Source organism: Staurois parvus, unplaced genomic scaffold (genome assembly GCF_062004578.1).
Source record: "Staurois parvus isolate SC_StPar_1 unplaced genomic scaffold, SC_StPar_1.0 ptg000227l, whole genome shotgun sequence".
NCBI lineage: Eukaryota > Metazoa > Chordata > Amphibia > Anura > Ranidae > Staurois > Staurois parvus.
In genome coordinates, this window is record NW_028318023.1 from 1,179,943 (window position 1) to 1,200,622 (window position 20,680).

Consider the following 20,680-nt stretch of genomic DNA (forward strand, 5'->3'; position numbering starts at 1 on the left):
GCTGCTGGCGCATGGCTGCCCCCAGGAATGTCATGTTCACTGGCTAGAAAGTACAGGAGGCTGAACAAAAAAGGGTGAACAAAAGAGTTCCTGTGGTTGCAGGAGTGCAATTGTCTGCAAGAGATGGGTGGGACTGGTGTCTCCCAGGAACATAGCCAGCAGGACATGCATAATAGAGATGTGCACAACAGAAAAAATTTGTTTCGTTTAATTTTTGATTTATTTGTTACGTTAATCATTACACATTGTCATAATTGTTATGTTAGAATGATTGGTTTTCAAAATTCGTTTCGTACATTCAGATTCCTTTAATATATTTCAGAAATTTGGCTATATTCATTTTAACATGTTAATTCATGTAGCGCTACCCCCTAAGAAGCCTCTGAATTTTGGGTCCCCCTATTTTCTGCATAGCCAGACAATACGTATTTTCAGCAAACACACATAGTCTAGGATCCAGTCCATGGACTTGTTTTTGATGTTTTAAGGGAAAACAACGTGGATAGGGATTAAGGGTTATGGGATGGCCAACTTGACTAGAAAGAACAGATGAGAACAAACTTTTTTGCGTTTATGTACAAAAATACGGATCCTGGATATGACTTCAGTCGAAGTGGTGTCAGTCCCTTTATTCACTTGCCTACTGGGCACTTTTACCCACTTCGTGCCCAGGCCAATTTTCAGCTTTTAGCGCTCTCACACTTTGAATTTTTATAATTTTTTTTCACACAGCTTTCTTTTGGTGATATTTAATCGCCACTGGGTGTTTTTATTTTTTTCATTATAAACAAAAAAAGAGCTACAAATTTGAAAAAAAAAGTTTTCCTTTGTTTCTATTGTAAAGTTTTGCAAACAGACAATTTTTCTCCTTCACTGATGTGCGTTGATGAGGCTGCACTGATAGGCAGCACTGGTGGGCACTGATGAGGTGGCATGGATAGCCAACACTGATGGGCACTGATAGGATGCACTGATGAGGCAGCACTGATGGGCATTGATGAGGAGGCACTGATGATGCTGCACTGATATGCAGCAATGATGGGCACTGATAGGTTGCACTGATAGGCGGTGCTGTCTGGTGGCACTGCTGGGCAGCACTGATGAGTGGCACTGATGGGCACTGATGGGCGCAACTGCTGGGTAGCACTGCTGGGCAGCACTGATGAGTAGCACTGCTGGGCACTGATGGGCGCAACTGCTGGGTAGCACTGCTGGGCAGCACTGGTGGGTGGCACTGCTGGGCATTGGTGGGAGGCACTGGTGGGTGGCACTGCTTTGAGGCACTGATCATCAGTGCCCAGATGATCAGTGCCTATCTGCTCTGTGACAATTGATGGTTATCGGCAGTACTTTCCTCACGCTGTGACAGTGTGAGGAAAGTGCAGCCGATAACCAGCAACTGTATTTACTCGGTGATCTGCTGTGTCTTTGGACATAGCTGATTGTGACGGTTGTGCGTCAGACCCCCAGCCCTTCTCACCAACTTGTGACTGAAGGACTAGCCAATCTAAAACCGCGCTGTCACATGCGTAACATTGCAACACTAAGCTGCACCCTGCACAGAGATATCCAAGCTAATGGACCACAACCTATGTGCCGCAGCCTGAGGGCGATTGTTACTGGGTCAGGTTAATTACGCAATTAACCCTTCACACTGCCACCACCACCTTTTTGTACAGAGTAGGAGGAAACATGCCAATATTAGCAATAACACTATGATGTTTGACTAATCGTCTGTATACCACTGTCATCGCAGGTAGAGATATATAGAGGTTTTAAAAACACACAGTAGCGCTTTTCAGAGACAGGGATTCTTAGTTTGCATTAAAGAGCTTTAGAAACAGTTCAACACTTTTCAGATAATAGGATTTATTACTAAAAAGGTCAAAAGGGTGAAATAACAATATTTGCAGAAAAAGATGTAGCCTATATATATATATATATATATATATATATATATATATATAAATACAGAGAGCAATAACACAGCAAAGAGATAAAAGAAGGAGGTTTAGAGAGGTAGATACTTGCCGTCAGCCTTGGTTTAAGCAGATCAAGTTTAAGAGCAAAAGGGTGCCTTTTCTCCCAAGTTGGTTCCGATGTTAAAAAGGGAGAATTCTTCAAATCAACTTAACTCTAACTCTCTGCTCCAAGCATAACAGCCTTTTTCTAGGAACTCTGCAGGGTGTCTCCTTGAAGCAGAGAACCAATTGCCTCATTTGGGGAGGGTGTTGTAGGCGGGTACTCAGGCTAGAACCAAAATCCCTCACAAGTTATACCTCACAAGTTATACCAGGGCAATAACCTTCCCTAGGTACATGTAACTTTCTATCCACGGGTAGATTAATATGCAGAATCATCTGCTGAACGTCTAGATATCAAACATGGCATAGTTCACTATTTCAGCTGGATCTATATGCTTTCTGCTCTCCTGTAGACTTCGACTAGGGGGTGTAAGATATCAGGCGACTTGTATTAAACTGAGCTATCCGAATATATGCTTTATGTTTATGTAATCATTTCCTACCTTAAGATATATAATTATATGGAAAAGTGGGTTTTTAAATGTGAGTCTGTTTTACGGCTAGCTGGAATGTCTTTGAAGCCCAGTGAAAGACTGGTTTATGGCTTTACGATCCTTTCCAAGCAAGAGTCTCACAGACAGACTGGGGCCAGGCTAATTGGCATTTATAACCATGAAGCTCTCCAGCTGGGGCCTGATGCCTGTGATCTCCCAGCATCATACAGACCACATGTCACTCAACAGAGAGGGAGGGGGGATTGGAGGAGGGAGAGAGAGATACAAGATGAAGGGTCTTTAGCAAGATGGATGACTGCGTCCATCTCTGTGTGCACAGTTGCTACACTGATCACGTGGTAAAAGGCTTATGTGATTGGCCTTTTACCTCATCACGTGATTAGCTGTGTCCGTAGGACACAGCGATCATGGAGATCGCTGGGTGCACAGCGCTGGGGACGCGTAGGAGGGTGCATTCTGAGAGGACGTCATATGACACCCTTTCAGAACTGGACAACCGCGCTGTAGCCGTCGTTCGGCTACAACAGTTGGCAAGTGGTTAAGGATCGATAGCAAAGTTACTTTACAGAGCCCTGAGTCCCTTGTGTGAGCTCTCACGAAGTTCCAATACTTGGTGAGAAAATGCCAGCCCACATGGCTGATTTGGATAAGTGTCCCAGAGCAAGGGATTAGGTTAGCTGTGACATTCTCCCCGTGAAAACATTCTAGATATTGCATCTGGAAGCTATCTCCCTTATAGACCATGGGGGTGTAGAGGTACTCACTCTGCCCCACTTTGTATCCTGTCGCTTTGGACAAGACTGCTTTTTCAGGCCATTTAGCTGTGTTAGTCTTCCATTCTGAGCAGGGTTCCTTCTAGATAGAATTTGTAGTACAGTTCCCTCTGTCTAACTTCTTCCTTCCTTCTCAGCTCCAGCCTGAAGGCAGAGCCCCCCCCCCTTCCCCCGGGGTCCCCTCCCAGCCTCAAAATACTCAATACTCCATCTTCCACCTGATCACTAGACTCCCCTGCTGGCTAGGCTCTCTCATATTTATGCTCCCATCTGCCACACTGCCAGACTTCCTGCCTGGGCTTGGTCAAATTTCCATGCATAAGCAGATCTTGGTCTCCACCCCTTCGCCCACTAGCTTTTAGAATCTTCTGAAAGACTTCAGAACCAGGAGGAGGTGCCAGAGGCCTGACTTGTAGTACCCTCCAGCCTGTCTTAAAGTAACCCAAACAGACATGCTCACTTTACTACTGTAAGCCACTAAATTCTCCTAACTCTAGCACCACTAAAAGGCGCTACATTCATTTTTTCGGGAGATTACTTATGCATTTTGATTCATCCCTGCTAGTCCAACCCACAAAGAGAAATGGAATGAGCTGATTTTTTCTACAATAATGAAAAATGTTAATGCAAAATAAAAACAAAATGGATCCAGAAGTATGAATGGAAAGTAAAAGTAATTAATTCCAAATTCATTCATTCATGTTATAATTTGGAAATTCTGATAGTCTAATGCTCCAAGCTATTTGCTGAAATGACAGGATAGCACAACCCCCCCTCCCCCCCAAAATAAAAATTAAGAGGAATGGTGAGTATTTTGCAGATCTCATTTTTTGTCACGAGGTTTTGAATTTTCTTTCTTAATTTTCCAAAAACTTGTGGCAACAAATGAAATCTGCAAAATACTCACCATGCGTCTTAGCAAATACCTTTGAGTGTCTACTTTCCAAAAGGACTATTCTGGTATTTCAGGGCCTCCAAAACTGTGATAGGTAGTCAGGAAGTGTAATGAGGGTGCTTATTGGATTTTGGTGTCCTGTACACAGCTAGACTGCCAAAATTCTTACACAAGTTGTATCCCCATACTCAGGAGAAGTAGCAGAATGTATGATGACTGTAGCTGCAGGCATCATCCTGGTATAACCACTCAAAGTCCAGTGATGTACCAGTGCATCACTGTTCCTTGTTGGGCATATATGTTCTTTTCTTTTATGCAGCCTGTGGGCTAAATGAAAAAAGAGAAGAAATATCTGCCAGAAAGTGTGTGGTTTGCCCACCATTAGAATATACTGCCCTGCATCCCCCCACTTCTAATGTGGGGCATACATGAAATGTTCTTTTTTTTTCCGTTCAGCCCATATTCATTCATTCACATTTATCGATGTGGATGAAGAAATCTCTGCCCCCCAAAAAAAATAAATATATATATATGCCGAAGCATAGGAGCAATCCACTCACTGTCCACCCCAGGCCCCCATGCTTGGGCATATACAGTGCCTTTGAAAAATATTCATACCCCTTAAAATTTTCCACATTTTGTCATGTTACAATCAAAAGCATACATGTATTATACTGGGATTTTATGTGATAAACCAACACAAAGTGGCACATAATTGTGAAGTGGAAGGAAAATGATAAATGGTTTTAAACATTTTTTACAAATAAAAATCTGAAAAGTGTGGCATGCATTTGTATTCAGCCCCCTACTGTAGAACCACCTTTCACTGCAATTACAGCTGCAAGTCTTTTTGGGTATGTCTCTACCAGCTTTCCACATCTAGAGAGTAAAATGTTTGCACATTCTTCTACGCAAACTAGCTCAAACTCTCTCAGATTGGATGGAGAACATCTGTGAACAGCAATTTTCAAGTCTTGCTACAGATTCTCAGTTGGATTTAGGTCTTTGATTAGGCCATTCTAACACATGAATATGCTTTGATCTAAACCATTCCATTGTAGCTCTGGCTGTATGTTTAGGGGCATTGTCCTGCTAGAAGGTGAACCTCCACCCCAGTCTCAAGTCTTTTGCAGACTCTAACAGGTTTTCTTCTAAGATTGCCCTGTATTTGGCTCCATCCATTTTCCAATCAACTCTTACCAGCTTCCCTGCCCCTGCTGAAGAAAAGCATCCCCACAAAATGATGGTGCCACCACCATGTTTCACAGTGGGGATAGTGTATTCAGGGTGATGTGCAGTGTTAGTTTTCCGCCACACATAGTGTTTTGCTTTTAGGCCAAAAAGTTAAATTTTGGTCTCATCTGACCAGAGCACCTTCTTCCACATATTTACTGTATCCCTCTCAAGGCTTCTCGCAAACTGCAAATGAGACTTCTTATGGCTTTCTTTCAACAATGGTTTTCTTCTTGCCACTCCTACATAAAGGCCAGATTTGTGGAGTGCACGACTAATAGTTGTCCTGTGGACAGATTCTCCCACCTGAGCTGTGGATTTCTACAGCCCCTCCAGAATTACCATGGGCCTCTTTGCTGCTTTTCTTATTAATGCTCTCCTTGCCTGGCCTGTCAGTTAGGTGGACAACCATGTTTTGGTAGGTTTTCAGTTGTGTCATACTCTCTCCATTTTTTGATGATGGATTGAACTGTGCTCCTTGAGATGTCCAAAGTTTGGGATATTTTTTTATCACCTAACCCTGCTTTAAACTTCTCCACAACTTTATCCCTGACCTGTCCGATGTGTTTTTTGGCCTTCATGATGCTGTTTGTTCATACACATTTTTATGGGGGTGACTTTTGGGTTGGGGTACCAGGAATGGCATCAGGAAAATGCCTCTCATGCAGCTGGCTCACTGCATCTGGGCTGGAAGTTTGGGCTACAGCACCTTCGGGATACAAAAGGGCCATAATGATCTCTTCCTGAAATTTGAGAAAGGATCCACTTTGTCCACTTGCTTTGTAAAGCCCAAAAGCGTTGTACAGAGACAATTGAAATAAATTTACAGACACTTTTTGTACCAGTGTCTGGGTTTACAGAAAACTAAGTACGTTGTCATCATTTGATCGTTGAAGGCCACTCCTCCCATGTTAGGGTTATAGTCATGGACACAGAGGGGCTTTTCAACAACACCAGCTGCCGTGGAAATTTGGACCATCGTGTCTGTGTGAATGGAAGACAAGATGAAAACATCCCATTTTTCCTTCCACTTCACTGACAGCAATTCATCATTTTTCAAGCAGGCTTTCTCCCCCTTTCTAAGTTGGGTATTTTCAAGCTATTTTGGGAAGTCCCGGCAATTAGGTGACACATGAGCCACTCTAAGATTGTATAAATGTCTAAATAGTGGCACACTGGTATAAAAATTGTCTACATATAAGTGGTATCCCATATAGAAAAGGGTGACACCAAGCCCCAAACTATCTTGCCACTGCTCCCCATGTAGTCTGGGCATCCAGGGGGCTCCACATGACTATCTTTTCTCTCGTAAATCCGAAAATTACATGTATAGCCTGTTTCCCTTTCACAGGTCTTATACATTTTGACCCCATATCTGGCAAGCTTGCTGGGGAAAAAATGTTTGAATTCAAGGTGGCCAGAAAAAATAATGAGGGACTCAGCAACACAGATGTTTTGCTGGGGCATGTACACATCTGCAAATTTCTGGTTAAGGTGATTTATGAGAGGCCAAATTTTGTGGATCATATTCTGGATCACTCCAAGTGTATTGTTAAAATTGCATAAATCGTATGATATTCTCATATCTATGCCTGTCCATGGCAGCAGATAATACAGTGAAGGAAATAAGTATATGATCCCCTGCTGATTTTGAATGTTTGCCCACTCACAAAGAAATGATCAGTCTAAAAATCAAATGGTAGGTGTATTGTAACACTGAAAGACAGAACAGCAATAAAAAATTCAAAAGAAATGCATGTCTAACAAATTGTGCACTGATTTGCATGTTTATGACGGAAATAAGTATTTGATCCCCTTCACAAATTATGACTTAGTACTTAGTACAAATCCCTTGTTGGCAATCACAGAGGTCAGACGTTTCCTGTAGTTGGCCACCAGGTTTGCACACATCTCAGGAGGGATTTTGGCCCACTCCTCTTGGCAGATCCTCTCCAAGTCATTAAGGTTTGGTGGCTGACGTTTGGCAATTCGAACTTTCAGCTCCCTCCACAGATTTTCAATCGGAATAAGGTCTGGAGACTGGCTGCGCAACTCCAGGATCTTAATGTGCTTCTTCTTGAGCCACTCCTTTGTTACCTTTGCCGTGTGTTTTGGGTCATTGTCATGCTGGAACACCCATCCACGACCAAATTTTCAATGCCCTGGCTGAGGGAAGAAGGTTCTCACCCAAGATTGGATGGTACATTGCCCCGTCCATCGTCCCTTTGATGCAGTGCAGTTGTCCTGTCCCCTTAGCAGAAAAAAACCCCCAAAGCAGAATGTTTCCACCACCATGTTTGACAGTTGGGATGGTGTTCTTGGGGTCATTGGCAGCATTCTTCCTCCTCCAAACACGGCGAGTTGAGTTGATGACAAAGAGCTCGATTTTGGTCTCATCTGACCACAAAACTTTCAACCAGTCCTCCTCTGCATCGTTCAGATGTTCAGCGGCAAGCTTCAGATGGGCCTGGACAAGTGCTTTCTTGAGCAGAGGGACCTTGCGGGTGCTGCAGGATTTCAATCCTTGTTGGCGTAGTGTGTTACCAATTGTTTTCTTGGTGACTGGAGATCATTGACAAGATCCTCACGTGTAGTTCTGGGATGATTCCTCACTGTTCTCCTTATCATTGACACTCCACGAGGTGAGATCTTGCATGGTGCACCAGACCTAGGGAGACTGACAGTTGTTTTGTGTTTCTTCCATTTGCGAATGATTGCACCAACTGTTGTCACCTTCTCACCAAGCTGCTTGGCAAAAGTTTGGTAGCCCAGTCCAGCCTTGTGTAGGTCTACAATCTTGTCCCTGACATCCTTGGACAGCTCTTTGGTCTTTGCCATGGTGGAGAGTTTGGAATCTGATTGTTTGATTGCTCCTGTGGACAGGTGTCTTTTATATAGGTAAAAAAATAAGATTAGCAGCACTCCTTTTAAGAGACTGATTCTAATCTCAGCTTGTTACCTGTATGAAAGACACCTGGTAGCCAGAAATCCTGCTGAATGATAGGGGATCAAATACTTATTTCCCTCATAAACATGCAAATCAGTGCATAATTTGTTAAACATGCATTTCTTTTGAATTTTTTGTTGCTATTCTCTCAGTGTTACAATACACATACCATTCGATTTTTAGACTGATCATTTTTTTTGAGTGGGCAAACATTTAAAATCAGCAGGGGATCAAATACTTATTTCCTTCACTGTATGTCTGGTGACCAATATGACTGCAACTTATTCTTTTTAGTAATGCCCATGTTGAGAGTTAGGCCCAAAAAAGCATTACATTCAGAAACCGTAATAGGTTTCCATGCACATGGTCTGGCAAGGTTTGAATTTGGGTTGGCGGTGATATATTGCCATGCATATAATTTGCTGTTTCCATCTGAATAGGGGAAGTACGAGTGCTGCAGAATTTGTGGGCTGCCAAGCAGGATTGGCAAGCACATCTGGAAGGACACTATGGGCTTTACAGGCTTGTATTCAAATTCTTGGTGGCTGCGGGACACTACTTGTGCTAGCCAGCTTGTACTGCACTTATGGAGTTTGCCACATCACCAAATTATACTGCAATGCTGGTATGTAAAAGACCAGAATGTACTAGGCCACTGGTGCTCACCAGTTCACCAAAAGGTAGTGAGGCACTAGTACTGGCACTCTGCTACATATGAAAATCATCATGCAATTCTAACACCTCAGCAACCTGAGAAAGGGGTTGGGTATGCCTGACCTTAGCAGGGACTTCTACTCCATCATCTGGGCTATCTGTCAGGGTGCTGCTGCTCTCTACATGTTTGTATTCTGAGCCTGATTCCGTCAGTGAGGCTTCCCCTTCGCTCTCATTTGACATACTCAAAATCCTGTAGGTCTCTTCACTTGTGTACCTTTTGTTGGACATTTTGCCAACTAAATTAATAGGTACCTAGTGCGACTCACAGGAAAAAAGGCACCTGGCTGTCAGGGACTGCTTGAACCGCTACAGAAAAATGTACCTGCTAGTGCTAGCAGAGATCAGGCCTGATCTTGCTAACCCTACAGTTTTGTGTGCAATGTATCAAGTGACAGTCATCTACTGATACTGCACTTTCTGGGGGGGAAGGGGGGGGGGGTTAGGCATAGGGGCTAAATGCAGGTGCTGGCAGGTGTTGGGGTTGATCCTGCTAACACTGTATTTTTGGGGACACTATATTATTGTGAACAGTAGTATAGTTCTGATCGGATCAAAGATATTGATTCGTTCAGACACTATACTAGCGATGAAGGTTTATAGTGTGTATGTGGGCATGTTCCTGGCAATCAAGGGTTAAATGTGATGGTAATGTAGTGGCGGGCAATCTGATGCTATCTGGAAGGGATGCTAACTGACACTAACACAATCTGAAGTCACCTGTGGCACTAATACAGTAATCAGTAAAAAAATCTGTACACTACTAATGACACTGGTGACAGGGCAGTGAAAGGGTTAACTGGGGGGGGATCAGAGGGTTAAATGTGACCTAGCTGTGCTTTTACTGTCTCAGTGTAGTGTATTGATTGTGTAATGTAAACTCAGGCACAGGAAGACCTCTGATTTGGTACAACTGATCAGCAGATTCATACTCACATCATTGGCCTGGATCTGGTGAGTGATCAGTGCTGTATCAAATCAAAACACCGCTGGGCCGGCAGGCACACGGGCCCCTGGCCCGTGAACACATTTATATACAGTCATGGCCGAAATTGTTGGCACCCTTGATATTTCTCCAGGAAATCATGTATTTCTCACGAAACGTATTGCATTAACACATGTTTTGCTATACACATGTTTATTCCCTTTGTGTGTATTGGGACAAAACAAAAAAAGGGAGGAAAGAAAGCAAATTCGACATAATGTCACACAAACCTCCAAAAATGGGCTGGACAAAAGTATTGGCACCCTTTCACAACTGCGGATAAATAAGAATGTTACAAGCATGTGATGCTCCTGTAAACTCACCTGGGGCAAGTAACAGGTGTGGGCAATATAGAAATCACACCTGAAAGCAGATAAAAAGGAGAGACGTTCACTTAACCTTTGCATTGTGTGTCTGTCTGTGCCACACTAAGCATGGACAACAGAAAGAGGAGACGAGAACTGTCTGAGGACCTGAGAACCAAAATTGTGGCAAAATATCAACAATCTCAAGGTTACAAGTCCATCTCCAGAGAACTAGATTTGCCTTTGTCCACAGTGCGCAACATTATCAAGAAGTTTGCAACCCATGGCACTGTAGCTAATCTCCCTGGTCGTGGACGGATGAGGAAAATTGATGAAAGATTGCAACGCAGAATAGTCCGGATGGTGGATAAGCAGCCCCAAACATGTTCCAAAGACATTCAAGCTGTCCTGCAGGCTCAGGGAGCATCAGTGTCAGCGCGAACTATCCGTCGACATTTAAATGAAATGAAACGCTATGGCAGGAGACCCAGGAGGACCCCACTGCTGACACAGAGACATAAAAAAGCAAGACTACAGTTTGCCAAAATGTACTTGAGTAAGCCAAAAGCCTTCTGGGAAAACGTCTTGTGGACAGATGAGACCAAGATAGAGCTTTTCGGTAAAGCACATCATTCTACTGTTTACCGAAAACGGAATGAGGCCTACAAAGAACAAAACACAGTACCTACGGTAAAATATGGTGGAGGTTCAATGATGTTTTGGGGTTGTTTTGCTGCCTCTGGCACTGGGTGCCTTGACTGTGTGCAAGGCATCATGAAATCTGAGGATTACCAAAGGATTTTGGGTCGCACTGTAGGGCCCAGTGTCAGAAAGCTGGGTTTGCGTCCAAGATCCTGGGTCTTCCAGCAGGACAATGACCCCAAACATACGTCAAAAAGCACTCAGAAATGGATGGCAAAGAAGCGCTGGAGAGTTCTGAAGTGGCCAGCAATGAGCCCAGATCTAAATCCCATTGAACACCTGTGGAGAGATCTTAAAATTGCTGTTGGGAAAAGGTGTCCTTCCAATAAGAGAGACCTGGAGCTGTTTGCAAAGGAAGAGTGGTCCAAAATTCCGGGTGAGAGGTGTCAGAAGCTTATTGATGGTTATAGGAAGCGACTGATTTCAGTTATGTTTTCCAAAGGGTGTGCAACCAAATATTAAGTTAAGGGTGCCAATACTTTTGTCCAGCCCATTTTTGGGGTTTTGTGTGACATTATGTCATATTTGCTTTTCTGCCTCTGTTTTATATTTGTTCCAATACATACAAAGGGAATAAACATGTGTATAGCAAAACATGTGTTAATGCAATACCTTTTTTGTGTGAAATACTTGATTTTCAGGAAAAATATCAAGGGTGCCAACAATTTCGGCCATGACTGTATGTGATTTTGTGCAGGGTGTGCAGTAAACTACAGGAGGTGGTCGTCAAGTGGTTAATATGGATCTCAAAATACTCACCAAAAGGATTTCCACTAGGCTAACTAAGGTGTTAGATTATTTATTTTCTTCAGACCAGACTAGCTTTATGCCCCAGAAGACTATGGATATCAACACTTATAGAGTATACACGCATACCCAACTAAGCTCTGAGTTATCTACTAGGGGAGCCCTGGTGTTTCTTGATCTGGAGAAGAAGTTTGACTCCATAGACTGGATTTATATGAGACATGGTTTACATGCATGGGCTTTGACCCGATGTTCCTTAAATGGATCTCATTGCTGTATGAACATCCTGTGGCTGCCCTCTGAATTAATTGTCAGGTGTCTGCCACTTTTCCAGTATTCATGAACACCAGGTAAGGTTGCCCCCTTTCTCTGGGGTTGTTTACTCTCCTGATGGAGCCACTAGCAATAGCATTGTGCTCATCTTCTCAGTTACATGGGATTACATTAGGCAACCTCACAGAAACAACGGCCCTAGTCCTTTTTCTTAGAGATACTGGCACTTCATTACTGACAGCATTGTCTATCCTAAACAGCTTTTCAAAGTAAATTGGACTAAATCTAAAATTCTACCCTTACGCTCTCACATAGTGTCTGGGCCACTAGACCCCACTATTCCTCTTTAATGGGTGTCCAGGATAAGGTATTTGGGTATGGTGATTACAAGTTCAGTGACAGACTATATTTCCTTGAATGTGTCTCCTCTCCATACTCTCCCTCTCCATACTCTCCTTAAAAACAAATTGACTGCCTGGAAGAAACTTTCATTATCACTGCACGGAAAAATCAATTTGATTAAAATGAAAATTATGCCTCTCTTTTCTATGTATTTAGAACTTCTAAGGTGTGGATTCCCAAATCAATCTTTAAATCAATTGATGACCTGTTGTCTTTATTTTTATGGCATGAAGGGACCCCTCACCTCAAATTGGCTATACTACAACAGCCGTGGTGGGAGAGGGGATTAGCGGTGCCCAACTTTTATAAATATTTTCTTCTTGGCCAACTCGTTTTTGCACATCTCTGGATGACCACTCTTGTGGATGGTGCCTCGATTTCTCTTGAGGCGGCTAGTTTGGGATCATATGAGGCTCAAGGTCATCTAGTTTATAGAGGCCCTAAATAAACCTCCTCCATGCGTCATTAGCCACTTCCCTACTGGGCACTTATACCCCCTTCCTGCCCAGGCCAATTTTCAGCTTTCGGTGCTGTCGCACTTTGAATGACATTTGTGCAGTCGTGCAACACTGCACCCATATTACATTTTTGCAATTTTTTTCACACAAATAGAGCTTTCTTTTGATGGTATGTACTCACCGCTGGGTGTTTTATTTTTTGCACTATAAACAAAAAAAGAGCAAAAAAAAAAAAGTTTTTCTTTGTTTCTATTATAAAATTTTGCAAACAGGTAATTTTTCTCCTTCACTGATGTGCGTTGATGAGGCTGCACTGATAGGCAGCCCTGATGGGTACTGATAGGCAGCACTGATGGGCACTGATAGGCAGCACTGATGGGCACTGATGAGGTGGTACTGATAGGCGGCACTGATGAGCTGGCACTGATATGCAACAGTGATGGGTACTGATACTGTAGGCAGCACTGATAGGCACTGATAGGCAGCACTGATATGCAACAATGATGGGCACTGATAGGCGTCACCTATGGGCACTGATAGGTGGAACTGATGGGTGGCACTGACTGCACTGCTGGGCACTGACTGACTGCACTGACTGGCGCACTGCTAGGCACTGTCTGGCGGCACTACTGGGCACTGATGGGTGGCACTGCTGGGCACAGGTGGGTGCACTGCTGGGCACTGATGGGCACAGGTGGGTAGCACTGCTGGGCACAGATGGGTGGCAATGGTGAGTGGCACTGCTGGGTACTGATCATCAGTGCCCTGATGATCGGTGCCGATCCCTCCTCTGACAGTTGCCGGTTATCAGCAGTACTTTCCTCACGCTGTGACAGCATGAGGAAAGTGCAGCCAATAACCGGCAACTGCATTTACCGGTGATCTGCTGTGTCATTGGACACGGTTGATCACGTGGTAAAAGGCCGCTGTGATTGGCCTTTTACCACATCATGTGATCAGCTGTGTCCATAACTGATGTCCTCCCAGAACTGGCCGGCCGCAGTGTAAACGTCATTCGGCTATCTGCGGTAGACAAGTGGTTAAAGTATGGCATGTTTTGTATGGGAATACATTAGCCAGCACTGAACAATTGTTGCCCCATACTACCTTATGGAGAAAACCAACATTGACCCATTTTTATGCCTACCCAGATCCAGTGGTATGGACTAGTAATGGTGTGAAGACATTACAACCCATTGTTTCTCCCTGATGTCCTATGATGACTTAACAGGGCATTACCAATTAACCAGCACTCACTTTTTTAGATACATCCAAGGAAGACAAGCCTTTTTGACACAGCCTGACTCTAGTCCTGTCATCCTTGAATCCAGCAATCTATAATCACTGGCCTGGGATAAATCATTGAGTAAATCATTGGCCACCACGATGGCAATCCTCATGTTCCTTATTTTTTTCAGCTATTATGCTAGGATTATTTTATCATGGAAGGAATCCTCTGCACCAACCCTAGCAGTGTGGAAAGCTTTGGTGAATAAAGCAGTTCCATTCTATAAAGTTTCCTATCTAAGTAGAGGGGCCTTTACCAAGTGTGATGAGGTATGGGGAGGATGGAAATCTTCCTCGGACACAGTCTCTGATTAGATCCTTTTCTGAGCTCTATATTAGTCACTGTCTATGTTGAATATGACCATAGCGTCGGCTCATTCGTTGGCTGGGCATATCACCCGACATTATGATCCTTGCCATTAATGGTTCTAGATGGGTCAAATTGTTTTACTCTGTTTGTATATCCATATATTTTTCACACATGGAAGTATTATGTGGGTTGTTTTCTCTAGAATACTACTTCTTTGTAGGGAGGGATAGTGGGACATGGACCATTATTTGTCTGTCTAGAAATATCCTCCTGTGGGTTACACCTCACCAGTATTTGTTTTGTTCCTGATGGACTTTAGCTGTGCATGTTAGGTGTGGCAATGTCTGTTTGTTGACTGTCCAAGGGTTTCTTGCCTTATTGCATGCTATATTTTTTTTGCCTTGGGCGGCTTTTTGTTACTGTCTGGATGGCTGTACAAATTGTTAAACTTAATAAAAAGAATTTTACAAAAAAAAAACAAAAACAGAAAAAGGGTGTGATTCCCTCACTTCAATTCCTGACTATCTATCACAGTTTTGAAATGCCATAATAGTACAAATCCCCCCCCCCCAAAAAAAAAGTAGACACTCCAAGGTATTTGTTGAAAGGAATTTTGAGTGCATGGAAGATTTTATTTTTTGCCACTCGCCTTACCTCTTGTGTGTTTGTACTTTCCTGGCATTTCAGGGCCTCCAAAACTGTGATAGGTAATTAGGAAGTGAAATGAGGAAATTACACCCTTACACCCTTTGGAAGACTGAAAGTGGTCATTGGTTTTCAGCCCCTGTACGCTGCTAGTCTCCCAAAACGTCTCACATATATGATATCTCCATACTTGGAAGAAGTACCAGAATGTGTTTTGGTGTGTAAGTCCACATATGACCATGTGTGAGAAGTATCTCATTAAAGTGACAACGTTTTGTAAAAAAAAGTTTTACAAACTTGTGGCAAAAAAGAAAATATTCCATGAACTCAAAATGCCACTCAGCAAATACCTTAGGGTGTCTACTTTCCAAAAAGGGCTCATTTGGGGGCAGGGGGTTGAACTGTCTTGGCATTTTTGCCCAACTATATAAGCTTCTGCCACAAATCCACCTACTTTTCTAATAAAGACCAAGTCTTTTCTGACACAGTAATTTCCTGCTAGAAAATTACTTTAAACCCCCAAACATTATATTTGTTTTAAAGCAGAGGACTTAGAGAATAAAATAGTAGGTGTTGCATTTTTTTTACAGTATGTCACATGGTATTTGTGGAGTGGTTTTAAATGCAAATGTTTTGGAAAAAATACACTTTTTTTTAATTTAAATGCACAAAAACACAATATGATACCCAATTGTTGGTAAAGTATAAAAGATGATATTATGCTGAGTAAATAAATACCAAACAGTTCAGGCAGTAAAATTGCACACGCCCATGCAACAGTGACAAACTATGTACATTTTTATTACCCATAGGCGACACTTTAAAAGCCTTTACAGGTTACCACTTTAGATTTACACAAGAGGCCTAATGCTAGAATTACTGCCCTCTATCTGATGTTCACGGTGATACCTCACATGCATGGTGCGATCGCTGTTGATGCACCACTGCAGGACTGACATGTGTCTTCTCCTGCTGCTTGTAAAAACAATCCAGTGGCTAATTTGTCACTAGGATTGCTTTCACAAGAAAGCCAACTGCCAGCTGAAGAAAACAATACAAGCATCATCTCGGTATAACCACCTGAAGTCCAGTAACGTACCAGTACGTTACTAGTCCTTGTTGGGCTGAAGGAAAAAAATAACCTAACAGATTCCTCCATTCACATCGATCGATGTGCATTAAAAATCTCTGCCAAAAAAAGTTTAAAAAAAATGCCTATGTAGAGGAGCGATCCGCCCACTGATCACCCTTTCCTTGCTTGGGCATATATCTTCTTTTTTTTTTACTATGGATGATCTCCTCCTGCAGCGCTGTTGCTGTCAGAATAAATCGATCAGTGCTGCAGCTGATTGGCGTTCTTGCAAAGCAAACAACAACAGTTAACAATAGAAAACAGTAATGAGATAACATTAAAGTGATTCTAAAGGCTTCTTTTTTTTTTTTCTTCAATAACAAACATGTCTATACTTACCTGCTGTGTGCAGTGGTTTTGCACAGAGCAGCCCGGATCATCCTCTTCTTGAGCTCCTAGCCCTTTCCTCCTGTCGGGTGCCCCCACAGCAAGCAGCTTGCTATGGGGGGCACCCGCTGCTCCGTATGTCCATTCATACACGGAGCTGCGGCTTGGCCCCTCTCTCTTCTCATTTGTTGACTAGTCTGGCACTTTTTGCTGGCTGTTAGCTAAAAAGAGTGGGAAATTTGAGTGGAGAGTGAAAAACAGTTTTACTTTTGACTGCTGGTGATTGCTGTAGTTGTTTTATTTTCTTCTTTGGGTCTTGCTAAAAGCTTTTACATTTTTAAGTCACTTTTTCTGTCACTTTTTAAATAGCATTTTTTTTCTTCCTTTCCATGTCTTCCTTCAGTCTGCTAATTAAGGGGAAGGGTTAATTGGTCACAGGTGCTCCAGGTACTGTATAACTTGCTGTAGAGCTCACTCTGAGCTTGCTCATCCTTGAGTTTGCCTGTATTTTGCTTGCTGGACTTTTGACTAAGTGGAAATGTGATAATGTGGAGTTAAAAAACTGGCACAACTTGAAAACAGGAGATTATAACAGGAGTCTACTAACCTGTAAGTGACAACTGATATTTCCTATTAGAAATATTAATATTGTAACTGGGATATGAGTGCTAGCAGGGTTGAAGGTTTTGTGCAGCATGTATGCAACAATGGTGCAACAGCTCCAGGATGGATTCCACTGCAACAGGTGTGAGCAGGTTGCCCATCTGGAAGCTCACGTTAGAAATCTGGAGGAGCAAGTTGCAACACTGGGCAGAACTCACTACCTTGAAAGGGGTCTTCTGCTCCTTGAGCAGGTAGCTAATGGGATTGATATGGAGGGTGGAGGGGCTAATCAGGATTATCAGGTAGGAAAATGGGTTACTGTAGCAAGAGGGAGTGGTAGGGGCTCACAAAAAAGGAAGGCTGGCCCTGGGTTTGTGCACCCAAACAGATTTGCCAAGTTGGGTGAAGATGTGGGGGTGGCAAGCCCAGGGGTGGCAGCCCTGGATGTTACAGCTATCCCTAACAGCCGTGAGGGTAGACCATCTGTAAGGGGTGGTGAGGGTAGTGCAGGAAGGCCTAGACAGTTGGTGGTAGTAGGGTATTCTATAATCAGAAAGACTGATAGAATAAATTGTCGCCGGGATCGCCTCAACCGAATGGTTGTGCCAGGGTTCGGCATGTGGTGGACCGGTTGATAAATTACTGGGAGGGGCTTGGCATGACCCAGCTGTCTTGGTCCATGTTGGAATCAATGACAGAATACATGGAAGGTGGAGGCTCCTTAAGAATCAATTCATAGAACTAGGCTGCAAGTTGAAGGGAAGGACCTCCAAGGCTGAAATATTACCTGTGCCATGTGCAACTCAGGAAAGACAAAGGGAAATTAGAGAACTAAATGCATGGCTAAAGACTTGGTGTAAGAGGGGAAGGATTTGGGTTTCTAGAGCACTGGGCTGAATTTTCATTGGGGTGCAACCTATATGCTAGAGATGGTTTGCACCTAAATGGAAGGGGGTCTGCTGTGATGGAGGAGAGGTTTATGGGGAGGCTGAAGGAGTATTTAAATTAGGATCAAGGGGGAGGGAGAATTAGATTATAGTGGGGTTGACAGATCAGGCAGGGGTCAGTTCTTATGGGTGAGTGGAATGGGGAAAGATGGGAGGAGGGCTATGGCAGATGATAAGAAGGTTCCCATGTTAAAAAACAACCATTGGAATTGGTACCATTTGTATGAAAATAAAAAATATGCAAAATACGTGTGCACAAGTTGTCAATGAATTATTGTGTTTGTTTACCAATACCAGATGTCTGCCAAGCATAATAGGTGAGTTAGAAGCTTTGCTGCATGAACAGAACTATGATTTAATTGGTATTGCTGAATCTTGATTTAATTTTTCACATGACTGGGCCATTAATATTCCTGGCTATGTTCTCTTTCGGAGGGACAGGGTAAAAAGAAAAGATGGTGGTGTCTGTCTCTATGTGAGAAGTGATCTCAGAGTGAGTGTGAAAGAGGGCCTAGTTGATGGATAGTGTGATGAGGCTGAAGCATTATGGGTGGAACTGCACATGGGGGTGCATACTACAAAGGTAATCATTGGAGTTTGTTATAGGCCTCCCAGTGTTCATCAGGAGGTGGAGACTCAGCTCCTTGCACAGATCGAAAGGGCTGCAAGGGCTGGGACAGTGATAATAATGGGGGATTTTAACTACCCGGAAATTTATTGGAGTAATGGTACTGCAGGAACAGTTAAAGGGTAAAAATTTATAAACCTACTATAGGACAATTTTATGGTACAGTTAATGAGGCCCCAACTAGGAATGATGCTGTGCTGGACCTGGTAATCTCAAACCATGCAGAGCTTATTATGAATGTCCATATAAAATAACATCTGGCTAGCAGTGACCATAACATGATTTCATTTATTGTTAGCTGTAAACAGCAAGCACATATGGGGAAAAAAATGCTCAATTTTAAGAGAGCTAATTTTCCAAGACTGAGAGTTGCTCTCCAAGACTTAGACTGGGAGGGAATATTGGCATAGATGAACACAACACAGAAATGGGAGTTCTTCAAAAAGACTTTATGTGAACACACTGCAAAATATATTCCCATGGGCAATAACTTTAAAAAGCTAAAAATCAAACCTATGTGGCTTATGGCCAAAGTTAAAAAAAAGCTATAGATAATAAGAAAAGAGCTTTTATTAAATATAAAAATGAAGGAACGCTATCATCATTTAAACATTACAAAGAATATAACAGAATATGCAAAAAGAAAATAAAGGCAGCAAAATTGAAAACAAACGACAGATTGCAAATGATAGCAGGACAAACGCAAAAAAAATTCTTCAAATATATTAATAGTAAAAAGGTCAGGTCCGAGTATGTAGGCCCTTTACAAAATAATCTAGAGTGGGTGACTGGGGACAAAGATAAGGCACGTTTATTAAATACCTTCTTCATCTCTGTGTATACAAAGGAGCATGAGGGAGCTCTTGTCCATAATGGGCATGCTATTGACACAGCTCCAGATGATCCACATTGGCTCACAATTGATATGATCCAGAAATATTTAGACAGTATAAATGTGAATAAAGCACCTGGACTGGATGGCATACACCCACGCGTCCTTAAAGAATTGAGCTCTGTCATTTCAAAACCATTGTTTCTAATTTTTAGGGACTCTTTAATGACTAGCATAGCACTACTGGATTGGTGTAAGGCCAATATGGTGCCTATATTTAAAAGGTGTCAAAATCTTTACCAAGTAAGTATAGACCAGTTAGTTTAACTTCTATAGTTGGGAAGATACTGGAGAGTTTAATAAAAGACCACATAGATGAGTTCTCGCTGGAAAAAAATATTTTAAGCAACAGACAGCATAGATTCATGAAAGACAGAAGTTGTCAAACAAATCTGATATATTTTTATGAGGAGGTGAGCAAAATCTTGGACAGAGGGGTGGCGGTGGACGTGGTATACTTGGATTTTGCAAAAGCATTTGACACAGTTTCCCACACGGTAATGTGTAAGGTAACGTCTACAGGCTTGGAAAAATCCATATGTAAATGGATAGAAAACTGGCTAAAAGATCGTATTAAAAGAGTAGTGGCTAATGATCAGGCGCGGACTAACAACTCATGGGGCCCCCGGGCAATTGGGGATCATGGGGCCCCTGTGTTCTTGCCCAAACTAAAAAAAGCCTATGAAAAAGTGAAAAAGGTACCAGGGGCATCTAATGGGGCCCCCTACTGACCCCGGGCCCTCGGGCAGTGCCGAGTTTCCAAATGGTCAGTCCGCCCCTGCTAATGATTCATACTCTGAATGGGCTAGGGTTGTCAGTGGTGTACCCCAAGGTTCCGTGTTGGGACCCTTACTTTTTAATATATTTATAAACAATATAGGGTGTGGGATTATAAATACCATTTCAGTCTTTGCAGACGACACCAAGCTGTGCAGT